Below are 12,469 nucleotides of genomic sequence, written 5' to 3' on the forward strand. Positions count from 1 at the left end.
TCTTGGCAAAGCCAGGCCATCTCCCTAAGGCCAAGACTACTGGCTTAAATAACAATGTCTGGGTTAGATAATTCCCCAGCTTGTAAATTTGTGACGTAGGTAGAAAGTAACTTTTCCTCTCATCAGTGACACTTTATTGACAATCTGCGCACATTCAGATCACCAGCTCTGTTTTCTATCAGATGCTTGAGGTTGAGCAATCAATCCAACATGAGACTTTTATTTGTTTTGTACTGAAAGAGTCTGCAAAATGTATTGGTTCCCAGGAGGGAACCACAGGAGGATGGCGAGGCTCAATGGCATGCATGCTGCAGTGACTCACTGAACGCAAACCACTGCAATACCTGACCCGGGATGTGGTGATCCATCTTCAGGAGATTGCACCAAGCCATAGTTTCCAACCCTCCATCAACCACAAATTGAGACCACAGTGGTGTGCAGGAGCTCCTGCATGAATTTCTTCTGCCCTGGGTTACACCAGAGGTCAGACGATCAGGTCATGAGATACTGACAGCTTCTCTGGCCTTCAGACCTGTAGGATAACTAATGTGGGAGATGCAGTCATTGCCCAGACTCACTCTTCTACCACAAGAGAGGGCATTCAGGTTTGGGAAGCAGCGAGTGCACGAGCAGCCACTGCTCAGCATGAGGAGCTCTTCCCAATATTCCTACCATTTATTATTAGCATCCTAAAACTAGCATTCAGACACTGCCACTCACCTTGTGCAAATTCTGAGCACCTAATTAATTCCTTTCCCTTCCATTACTGTTGCCCTTGCCACACCACATATTAATCACAGATTTCAAATGCAAGTCCAGAGGAGTAGAGCCTGCCTCTGCGAGTATGCTGCTGGTCTGATACAATGAGAACTTGTTCTCACTCAGGCCTACACTGCAAACAATAATGCAAAGTGATGTTCATAAATGGAGAGACAGTTACTGAGACCTTTACTCAGATTGGTAACTCAGTCCTCATACCAAAGAAGTCAATTTCTGCAAGTGGTGCCAAATTATGGCATCTTCACTGACACCACGGTCATGGTAAAATCTCACTCGGTTTCATGAGAACTTCTTCGATGAAGAGCCACCAACCACAGCAGAAACCCCACAGTCCAGCAAAGTGAACTGCCGTGACAAAACCAGGTACCAATGGGAAAATGCCTCACACTCTTTTCAATGCCATTCCCCTACCGATTGCAGCTTAACTCCGATTCCTATTCTGCTTTTATACAGCGTGTGATCCTCCTCCATCCTTCTGCCCCCAGACTGACAGCTGCTCCTCCTGTCCTTGAAGCACGAAAGGAAACATATGACTGGCTTGTGGCTCTTCCTCTCCTCAAAGCGAGTGACAAGGTCACATGGCAGTTGCATGTTTCCTTTGTTATCCTTTTGTTTGAAGATAGAGGAGTTGCACCTGACTGGGACTGCAGAGGCATTCAATTAAACAAACGCATTTTATTTTAGGAACCGTGTAACAAAGAGGAAACCATTAGACGATCTTCTCTTCCTTCAGGCAAGGAAAGCATTGACAAGTGCTATATTTAGTTGTGAACTATGCAACCTGCAAAAGGATTTCATCCAAAATTATCAGGAAATGGATCCCCCTTCACTTCTAGCAACATGAACTTCAGGGAATGCAAGCAGCTCACACAACACTCGATACTCTTGTTCCTAAATGCATTTGTATTAAAACCAAACTAAACCAGACCAAACCTGGAGGGGAAAAAAAGGGCATTGTTAGGTAGCAAGTCTTCCTAGACCTAAGTCATTATTTGAGATATACTTGCTGACCTTGGAAGGCAAGGTATTGCTCCTGTTTCTCTTAGTGCTGAGATAGCCTAGGGCCCACAGTAACTGAACTGGACTGGATGCAGGACTGTGCATGTGAAATGGCATGTTCAATGGAGCTCAATCTTCAGGACTTAGCATTAGCCCCAGTTATGGCAAGATACAGCCCTCCTGAGCTGAAGGACCTTGATGTGTTTATTATTGCTTCTGATGAGTCATAACACTTTAGAAGGCAACTGGATTCTCAGATCTTAAAGCAAGTTTCCAAGGTAGCATAGTAGAGCTGTAAACTGGGCTAATTACAGGTAATTTTTATTTGTGACAGGAAAAAGATGTTCACCCAAATGTAGAGAGATGGGAGAATTTCCCTGAGCTACATGCTTTGCTGCTGAGAAAGCAGAGCTTAGCAGATGGAGGAAGAAGGATCTGATTTCCAACTTAGTCTTCTATTAATGTTTTATGATTTTAAATTTAGCAGAGTAGGTCACTTTTCTATGGTCTTTGCAAGACTTTCCTTTCTGTGGACTGCTATAAGGAGTTCTGTAAAAAATAGCTACATATCAGACAGCTACATATACAGGTTATCAGAATTGTCTCTTGTCCAAAAGAACAAGAGAGTCTGGTGCAAACTGCATGGCAGCAGCCCTTCCTATCAAACAAGCCTCAACATCCTCACTCTGTCAAAACATCCTCTGAGCACTGTGGCTTAGATTCAGGTCTGGCTGGGTCTGGCTCTTCAAGTACACATGGGTGAGCGAGAGCAGAGGATGCAAGTAGTTCTTCCTTTCTTAACCTCTTTCCTGATGTTAACCATCTCCTGGCTAAATGAGTAGGCTCTTGGCAGAGAAGAAAGTGTGAGCCTTTTCTTCCCCATTCTGCCTATACTGGAGATGTAGGCTATAAGATATTACCCAGCACGTTTTTATGGCATTCTTATGGGGAATGCTCTGGCACCAGCCCATCAAGGCATATTGATGGCATCCCAGGATACCTCCTTAAAGAAATACAGGAAAGTAAAATACATCTCCACCCGCATTGGCACTGGGGAACAACTGAGAGATGGATGCTGATCCATTCCGTCCCCCCAAAAAAGTACAGAGTACATAGAGTGAATTGCTTTCTGCTACCATTGACTACTTAGAGATCTGGCTTGGACTCAGCAACCTGAGATCTAGGCAGAAAAAAACTGGGCAAAAGGCATTGCACTCAGATGACCAAGATGGGAACAACAGATGATTCCTCTCAGGGCATGTTTCATTGTATTCCAGGTGAAAAGTCAGTGTCCCAGGGCTAACTCCTGGAAGCATCCCTATCGCCTTTGTACTGCCAACCACCATACAAGTTGAGGGGCCATTGGGTAAAGAATTAGAACGTGCTTACAAGTTACCTTGGTTCTCATTTACACTGACATCACTATAGAGTAACTCTTCCAATGCCAACAACAACGTCTCTCTCTTTATGTTGTTGACACTTAGAAATGAAACTTAGTGACATGACACTTAGTGAAGGAAACACCGTGAGTCTAGGAACTTCAACGAGCAGTTCCTAAACTGATGAAATCCTAGGAGGCAGGAAAACCAAAGTACAAGGATGATTCTGTAAAAAATCAATAAGAAAAGCAGACTGGGCAGGGAATTTTGCCCAGCAGGGGCTCCCGGCAGGAAGGGAATCTTTATTTGGAGAAACATGACTTCATTGTGCCGATTGTAGCACTTTTTCTTATCTTGTGCTGTTGCACAAATGAAAAGAGGCATCCACAAGAAGGCCTAATAGGCTGGTGCTAATTTAGGCGTGACTGGGTATAAAAACACAATCATTTTAAAGCTAGGGCAAAGTACTGTCGGCGATCTGGAGCTGCATATCTCAGGGTTTCAGTTGGCTCAGACCAACTTCCTGTCACTGTCCGCCATTATGTATCAGCAGGAAATTACACTTTTATGAGTGATTTACCTTTAAACAAACACTACTACACAAACAATATGGTATTGAATTTGGTGGTTTGCCTTTTAAGTATTACAGTGAAAGATTGTAACAGCTGTCTAAGCTGATAACTACTACCTAGGATAAGAATATTGTTGACTGACTTATTAGTCAATTGTTCAACTAAATCTAGCTGCTTCTCTTTTAACTGTGTGACATTTACCGTTTCTTTAAACAATATAGTTCCTTGAAATACGAATGTGACTGGTTCCTTGGGTGGGAACTTTATGGGTAAAGAATTGTTTGGGAGATCAAATCACATTTTTAATTTTAATTTTTGCATTTTTTGTTTTTATGTACCTCTCGTGGCTGGCTCCTTGTGGGAATGGTCTCCTAGAAGTAAATTTCCATGCAGCTTCCTACATTCAACAGATAAGCAACAACCACAACCTGCGTCTAAGATGACTAAAATGCACAGCTGGATGCATTTTGGCAGAAGAGGGATGAGACAATGTAATGTATCTACTGCACATCTACTGCTGTGACTTTCATAAGAATTTATATCTTGAGACTTCATTTAGCAAGGCGTTGAATGTCTACCGCCTTCTGGAAGACACTCCACTAATTGCAAAATTAGGCACAGCGTGCGTGGAGGAGGTTGACCTTGCAAAATTCTTATTCTGTTTTCGAACAATTAAGACTAACTTCGTGCCCAGTTTAAACTTCCAGACTTTGAGGCTCCAGAGTCTGGATTGAATCCAAGCCCCAGTGAAGTCACCTGGAGATTTTCCATTGACTTCACTATGCTTTGGACCAGGCTCTTGGAAAGGCTATTCCCATGAACTCAAATACCTAAAGCCAAACATGGCTTAACACAATTGAAAAATCACCTACTTTTTATGTTTTCAAAGGCAGATCCACTGCTCAGCAGTAACAATAAAGAATTGGGTTGAAGGGGTGAAAATAGATATGGAGTGGCTCTTCAAAAAGACTATGGCAATGCTCCAACAATGCAGCACTGAAAACAAGAATTTTTAATGCAGATTTTTTTAATGATACTGAATTAGATTTAAAGGGAAAGAATCATGCCAATATACCCAAATTAGAGCATTTTTTTTGGTTTTATGTATTTGAATAATTCTTGCTGTACTCTTTGAGAAAGAAATATCTTATTGCTTATAGGCATTCCTTTTGCTGAATCAGTTGTACTCCCATTGTAAAGTGGATTTTTTGATGCCAGCTTTGGTGATATGCTAGAATAGATCTATCCCCAAAACCAGTTTTCATCAAATTCATTGCTATGCTTCAAAGACAAGCCCGTCACAGGAGCTTTGCCTCTGCTCAATGGTCTAGTCCCAAAGAGCCAGACTCACCCCTGAGTTCAGGTACGGTATACACATACTCGTCTCTTTTGTCCCACCATCAATTTTTTGAAAGCACAATTCTTCTTTGCAAATAGGTGCTCTTTGCAACAGAAACTCGGACTTTTATGAAGTGTTTTTATTACAACAAGCTAATATTTCTGTCTTTACATCTGTTCTTTTGAACAAAGTCAGGTTTGAATTTTTTCTGCATTTGTGCATAAGATATGTGACATGCATGCCCAGCAGCTTAGAGCATAGACCCTTCTTTTTCATGTTATGTGGTTGTAAAGGGAGGAAAGAAAGCTTACAGAGGCTTTATATTGCCTCATAAGCTTCACAATCTACTTCTATTGCTTATTTCCTGCCCACATCTAAGTTTTCAAAGGCTCCTCTCTTTGTTAGCGGACTAATTATTTTGACTAGTAGGCCAAAGCATAGATGCATATTGGATTAGCAATGCCCATTAACTGTCCCTCAGCAAGTGGAAGATTTGATTCTGAACAGCTTGATGCTGGTGTAAAGAAAGAGCCATGTCCTGGAACTAAATGGTAACTATGGTACAAAGGAGGATGAGACCAGATGCGACCTCTCTTACTGGGAAAATCAGCTCCTGCTGATTTAGACATCCTTGAAAGAATCACAGATTATAGTTGACTTTTAAGCTCCTCATTGATTTTGAAGAAGAGCTATTGGTCATAGAGAATGTAAATGCCGGAGTAGGAAGAAGTGCAAGTGGTGATGAATTTGAGGTTCTTAAATGCAACAAAATGGCAGAACAGTCTTGTGTACAAATAGAATGGGGCACTTTTCTGTTAAACAAGTTGTCAAAAGCACTGCCTCTTAATGCAGAACAATAAAATAATCTTTTCAAACAGTTTAATGGCCAGGATGAATGAAAGAATCTGTGTCTGCTTTACAAACGGCCTGATTACCGCCTGCTCACATGCTTGTTCTGCAGTTGTAGTACATTAGAATTTGAAGTAGGATGTTGTTAGCAACTCTTTGTGTGGGGTGGAATTTGAATCAAAAGCTATAAATGACCTGTGACAGCAAAAATGAAAGTGCAATTGCTTTCTCACATGACCTGTTTCTTTTAGTGTCATTAAACTTAATCAATGATTAACCTTTGGTTTAACAGTGCTTGTCATTTCATAGCAAATCAAGTAGAAAAAATGTTGTCTACCTGAATAATTCCCTAGAAAATGTCTCTGAGGTACATTAATAGTTTGAGAGGTGAGAGGCTGGCCCAAACGTGTGTAAACAAAAAGCATCTGAACTGTAAAATCACCGAGTGCAATTGGGGGAATGAGAAATGTCTGACTATCCATTTGACTTGTATGCGAACCCAGATTTTAGGAAGATTTTAGGAGCCTCTTTGCACGAACAGAACAGCTTGGAGCTCACTAATAACACATGAGAAATAGTAATGGATGATTTCAGAGCGCCTTCATCTCATTTAGGTTGTTTTTGCATAACAACTTCATGTAGTAAATATATACAAACAAAGCGCCTTAATCCAAGATTGTCTGGATATGGCTGTCTTTTTTTGATCTTCATTGAGATCAAATGAGTTACATTGCTTTACCCTGAATTAAGTTCTAGCTGGAATGAATTTCCTTTTGGCAACCAATTAGGATGTTTAAAGAATTTACTTTCATTTCTTGATCTCACAAGTATTTGTGGACAGTTCACAGGGACTGCACATTACTGTGCCTGACGGTTATCAGCCTGTATAATTATCTCATTTGCATATGCTAACAAGGTACATTATAGGTATAGTGTTTTCACATGCCTTTTATCCAATTAGCTCATTGTACCCATCAGGCCTGTGTTCTCCCCCTCTGTCACCAAATTAATAGGAGCTGTGAATTGAAAATGGTTTCATTCATATGGTGTGTCTGTGCAGACAGACTTCACTCAGAAAAAATGTGGCTTCTGCTGTTCACAATATTTATTTATTCATTACACATGCAGGGAGGGTCTGCAGGGTTCCCCGATGATCTGGGATGTGGGAGATGCTGACTGAATTCAGAATTCCACAAAAATTTGTGTGCTAAAAAAACCTCGAAGCTCCCAGAATGACTTCTCGCCTTCACCTGTATCACCTTTCGTCTGAGGGTGCATGGAATGATTAACCTCTGCTTGCTTTCATTCATTTTGTTTTCAAAAGGAAAAACTGCACACAGTGAGGATCTCTTTGCTCTTTTTTCCTACACCTGACTGGTGCTTTGACTGGGCACTTTGTTTTGCGTTAGCAGTTCAGTTGCATTGAAGTGGAATTTATTCAGGCGATATAGCTATGTTTGTGTGCTTTTGTGCTTGAAACCATATCCAGCTTCATTTATTATAAAATAAGAGGATTTGCATGGAGACTTGCACCAGGGGGATAAAAAATGTAATAAGTTAGTTTTCTTAAACGCTAGTAGAAAATATTTATGATTTTGTACAAAATCATGGTGACATCATTTCCCCTTTTGTATTTTTTGTCCTGTTGAGCAGTTACTTACTGAGGAGACTTGGGTACAAATTTGCTTTACCAGCGTGCCTTAGAACCTGCACGCTGGCATTCTCTTGTGTACCAACTATAGGCCAGCTACGTTTCGTTTCAGGCTGCTCAACTTCCATAGCAGCTGCTGCTGGCCAGAATCAACCTTCATCATAGTCAATGGAGTTGTGCCAGGAAAGTATAAAGGAGAACAAGGTTAGGTTTATTATGTCCAATGCTCTTTTGCATCTTACCCTTTCATGAATCAGGAATATTCCCAAGGAAAACAGCAGTACCAGTCCTCTTGATGAAGGAAGGGAGAATCACACTGGAGGGCTCTCAGAACTGTGGGCTCTCATTGGTGTATTCAAATTAACTAATTGTGGGAATAGGGGCATGTTGAATAAAAGTCCTACATGTTGAAAGATCGATATGGAGACATTTGAGGAACAGGTCATGTTTTATTGTCATGGAATAAAAAACTCACTAACATTATTGACTCAATAGCCTAATTAGTCAATGGTATTATGAAAAGGAGATAAGAATTTGGTCAACAGCAAGACAGTAATGTGCAGACAAGAGGGAAGTGAGTTAAAAGAAATGTGGAGAATAAGGTTCTCAGTTACTGTTTTCTCCCTTTCCCTTTTTTCTCTGTCTTCCACGTTATTCTAAGCAAGTCAGCTGGCATCTGTAGACTGTTGTGCAGATGGGTTAAGGGGAGCACATGTCCCAGTTATGTGTCTGGCACACTTCAGAAGTGGCTGGTGACTGACTGTTTGCCAGCAGCCAGTGACGAGGGACACACACCACAGCCGTGTATGTCTGACAGCACACGGGTCAAAGACAGAGGGTGCGAGGAAATATCAGAGTAATACCTCTCAAAGCACTGACCGCATATGCTGATGCTTGATAGAGGCAGCCTGCTGGATGAACAAGTTTCCAGTTGGGATTTGTCATTTTAATGGAGTCCTAAATTCCCATTGTGACTTCCGAGGAATACACACTGCATACACATGGTATAGGCAAATATCTCTTGCTTAAACAACTTGCCGTTTAAGCACAGGAGCAGCAAAGGGTGGGAGAACGAAGATGAAAATCCCAGTTACTCTGGAACGAACTATAACGTGGAGAAATAATGTTGTTCAGAGGCACAGAAGCATCACAATATAGATGAAAACTAAATCCTCTTCTTCCAAGTCCTTGGTGATGGTCTTGGTGACAAAGTCATCCTTTGCCTGTGTGTACCCACTGACTTTCCTTCAGAAAAAAAGCTACTCACTTTGGGAATCAGTCAGATGCAAACCTCTCTGGGATTTTGTGCTTTTCCTCCAAATTTTCACTATAGCATATAGACCCAAGTGGGGCTAGGCCTGGGGCCTGGCCCAGCGCAGCTGGATGGGAAGGCCTGGAGGATGAGCCTGGGTGTCCAGCATGCACATGGAGGGAAGCAGGATGGGGGATCAGCTTCAGACTCACTCTCTCCCTCACAAATGTAAACTATTCAACACTCTGCATTCCAGCCCCCCCAGGGGACATGCCACCCAGTTTGAGAATAGGTGCATTAATAAACCAACAATATCTGTGTCTGCATCTAGATCTAATCTGCGACTGCTAAGTAAGATTCACCATTTCCCACTCCCAGCAGCATCTTGGCAGTAGTTTTTGAGCTCGATTCTCCACCTGTAGTTTGTACATCCCATATACCAGTGTTGATTCAGCGCCTGTCTTTCCTTCATTACTTCTTTTGTCGGGCATTAGGGAAGTTCAGGCAATCCCCAGCCCTTCAGGGCTGCTTCCAAAGCTTCACTGGTTAATCCAGCCAAAGTTTCTTGTAGATGAGCCCTCATCAGAGCTTCTCAGCTCGGCTTACAGTCCTTAGCTGCCTGCAAAAGCTCTTCACCAGCACCAATGTTTCCCCATGGGATCTGTCCGGTTTGTTGTAATCTCGGAGCTGGGGTCCTCCAGAGAAACCATGATGGCACCTGGGGCTAAGCAGTGTCTCTGCTTCCCCAAGATGCCTTCCTCCACCCTTCTTTCTCTGTTTGGTCTGAGCTCCAGCTTCACACAACAGTGTTTAGTACCTTCAGATTCATTATTTAGCTACATTTTGGCCAAAACACTCTAAATATTAATGCAAACAAGGCCTGTCTCTTTTAACTGTTTCCCTCTGCTTGCTGATAGAAACAAGAGGAGAGCTCTTCCCCAGGGACAGTCTGCCCATCTGGAGCATTCAAGCTTTCAGGGGCTGTTTTTCATCTTCTTCCCTGGCACAAGATTCTTGCAGGGCTGGGCTACATGTTCACAGGTATATATATATGACATTGCTGATAATGCCGCAATGAGCTGGCATTCATCAAGTATTCGGATAAAGGTTGTCTTTAAAAAGGCAGGTAGGGGCCTGTGGCACTGGAAAAATGACCAGGTTTTCAAATCATTCATATGTAGTTATCTGGACACATGGCTACCTTTCATCACTTAGGCTGACGCCAAAAACGGATTATAAAGCCAACATGCCTGTTGAAATGTCTATGTGTATTAAGCTGTCATGGACTTGTTTGGGGTCGGAATAACATGTGTACTCCACTTCTTTCTTTTTTTCTTTTTATTTTTTTGCTGTCCTGATTTTCCTCTGAGACTGAGAATAAAGAAGACACAGCTCAACCACTGAAAATTTAAGTAACATTGCCACTAAGCAGCAGTGCTTCTTGAAAGCATGCATAAACCAAAACTCACAGCAGTGGTAGAAATAAATACAAATATCTTGGTTATTTTCCTCATAAGAACTAAACCCTTCAGGAAATACAAGCACAACTATAGCCACCTGCTCACAACTATCTGTACCACAAATGTAAGAACAGATGAGTAGCCATACCAGATCAGACCAAGCTTCATCCAGCCCAGCATCCAGTTCTGGGCTTAATCGTAAGCAGATGCCTTGGGAAGAGTAAGGAATGGGCAAACCTGTAAGATATTTTCCCCACTCTTCCAGCATCCAGCTATTCTCAGTTCAGGGACTCCCTGAGCTAGGTGTGGTTTCTATACGATTAGTAACCTCACTGCATTTCTGTACTGTGAACTTGTCCAGTCGCTGCTTGAACTCTCATAAACTTTTATCACCCACAACATCCTTTGGCAAGGAATTCCATAGATCTACTATCTACTTCATGCAAAACTACCACCTCTTGTTTGTTTTGAACCTAGAGTATAACAAAAAAAACCATGGACAATCCATCCCTATCCATCTTTCCTGTGATTACATTAAGTGATCATGCAAATTAATACAAATGGCGTTATTTAGACTTGGCTTTACATTGTTCATGGAGCTATGCTGACATATTCCAGGCTAGCAAATGCTTGTCTGCTGCAGAACTTGCTTGGAAAATGAACAAAACCTTTATTAACCAATAAAAGAATGCATGCAAAAGATTTTCTGGCCTATTCAAATAACTGTGAGCAATTAGGACAAGATGTAGGGCTTGGTTTTCCATTGCATGACACTAATGGACTTACACTTGGAGAAACTGTGTGTAAATCTCTATGGATTGGAAAGGAATCAATTCAATTAAAATCCTGTGTGGAAAAAATAGAAGTGTGGTGCAGCACTGGATGATGTTGTTCTTAAAGGCATGCTTTGAGAATCAGAAGAGGAAGATTATATTTATTTTAGCAATGTCATTTTTCTAGGCTATAGCATTAGTCTGTCCAGTTTTTCCTGACAGTGAGTCAGTGGCATGTACAACCTCACAGTATTTAAGGCTTTTTATTTAACCTTCATCATTGTGCAGCATTTTGTTCCCATTCTTGTGCGTTTCCCTCCACTGCTACCATTTGTGTCATTGCCATCAAGGCATTTGTAAGGGGATTATGCAAATAAATGTCAACCATTGAGCAGCAAGGCCCACAGAGAAGGGAGTCAGCATCTCGTGCAGCTCCGAGGGCAGATCTGCAAAGGATTGCAAGGGGAGAGAGGCAAGCCAGCCAGAACCCTAGGAGTCACTGTGGGAAGGGAGGAACAAGAAAGGGTGAAAAAAAAATGAGAGAACTTCCACCTTTCCCTGCAAGACTTATGCAAGCTGCTGATAATGTGTTTTATTCGTTCCTTTCCTTTGTTCTCTAACCATCTCTTGAGAGACATTTCAAAGAAAAGGAGGCGAGGAAGAGACTAAAAGTCTCCTTTTAGATTGAGGAATGCAGGCTCCACCCTTGCTCCCAGCTCCATCCTTTTTGTGCTGTTGCAGCTGGGGAGTCTCCCTGGAGGCTCTAACTTAAACCTGGGCTTGGTCCCCAGCCAAGCGGTCCAAGGAGCAGGGCAGCCATTTTCTTCCCTTTCATTCCAGTGTACAGAGCTGGGCAGTCAAAAATCCCCACGAGAAGAGGAAGACTCCATTCTCTGCTTCACAGGGGAGCTGGAAAGATGCAGGGGCAATGGGAAATAACCAGAAAAATGTCAGCCCCTCATGCAGTGCTGCTGTGCAGAATGTCCCAAGCACGCACAGGAGGAGCCATGACCTGGATCGATTTCTGTGTGCAAAAGTGTGGGGCTACCACAGGAACACTCTGCCCTGTTTTCATATCCGCGCTTCAGAAGTATGTTAGCAGGTTGGAAGGACAGCAGGGAAAGGTACACGAGCAATCTGAGGTCTGGAAAACTTTATGGTAGAAGGCTAAAAAGTCGGTGGAATCAGTCTGTTTGAAATGAGGCAAAGGGGTGACTTGACTGCGGTCTACAAGTATGAGCATGGGGAAAATGCAACAGATGTTTCAAGCAGAAAATAAACCCGTAATAAAATCCAGTGGTTGGTTGTTGATGCTATACACATCCAGCTCAGAAGTAAGGTAAAAATTATAGGCAATTAACCACTACTTACTGGAGTAAAGTTGGATTCTCAGTGTCTCTTTGAATCAAGGGTAC

The 12,469-nt window shown here is 42.2% G+C and overlaps 1 long non-coding RNA gene across 1 annotated transcript; it reads left to right on the top strand.

Annotated features, from left to right (window-relative positions):
* LOC110401889 lies at positions 872 to 6,195 on the top strand. Its single transcript, XR_002440670.1, has 2 exons — positions 872 to 3,370; positions 4,106 to 6,195. It is a non-coding gene; the product is annotated as an uncharacterized LOC110401889 (long non-coding RNA).

This window comes from Numida meleagris, chromosome 6, assembly GCF_002078875.1.
Source record: "Numida meleagris isolate 19003 breed g44 Domestic line chromosome 6, NumMel1.0, whole genome shotgun sequence".
Lineage (NCBI taxonomy): Eukaryota > Metazoa > Chordata > Aves > Galliformes > Numididae > Numida > Numida meleagris.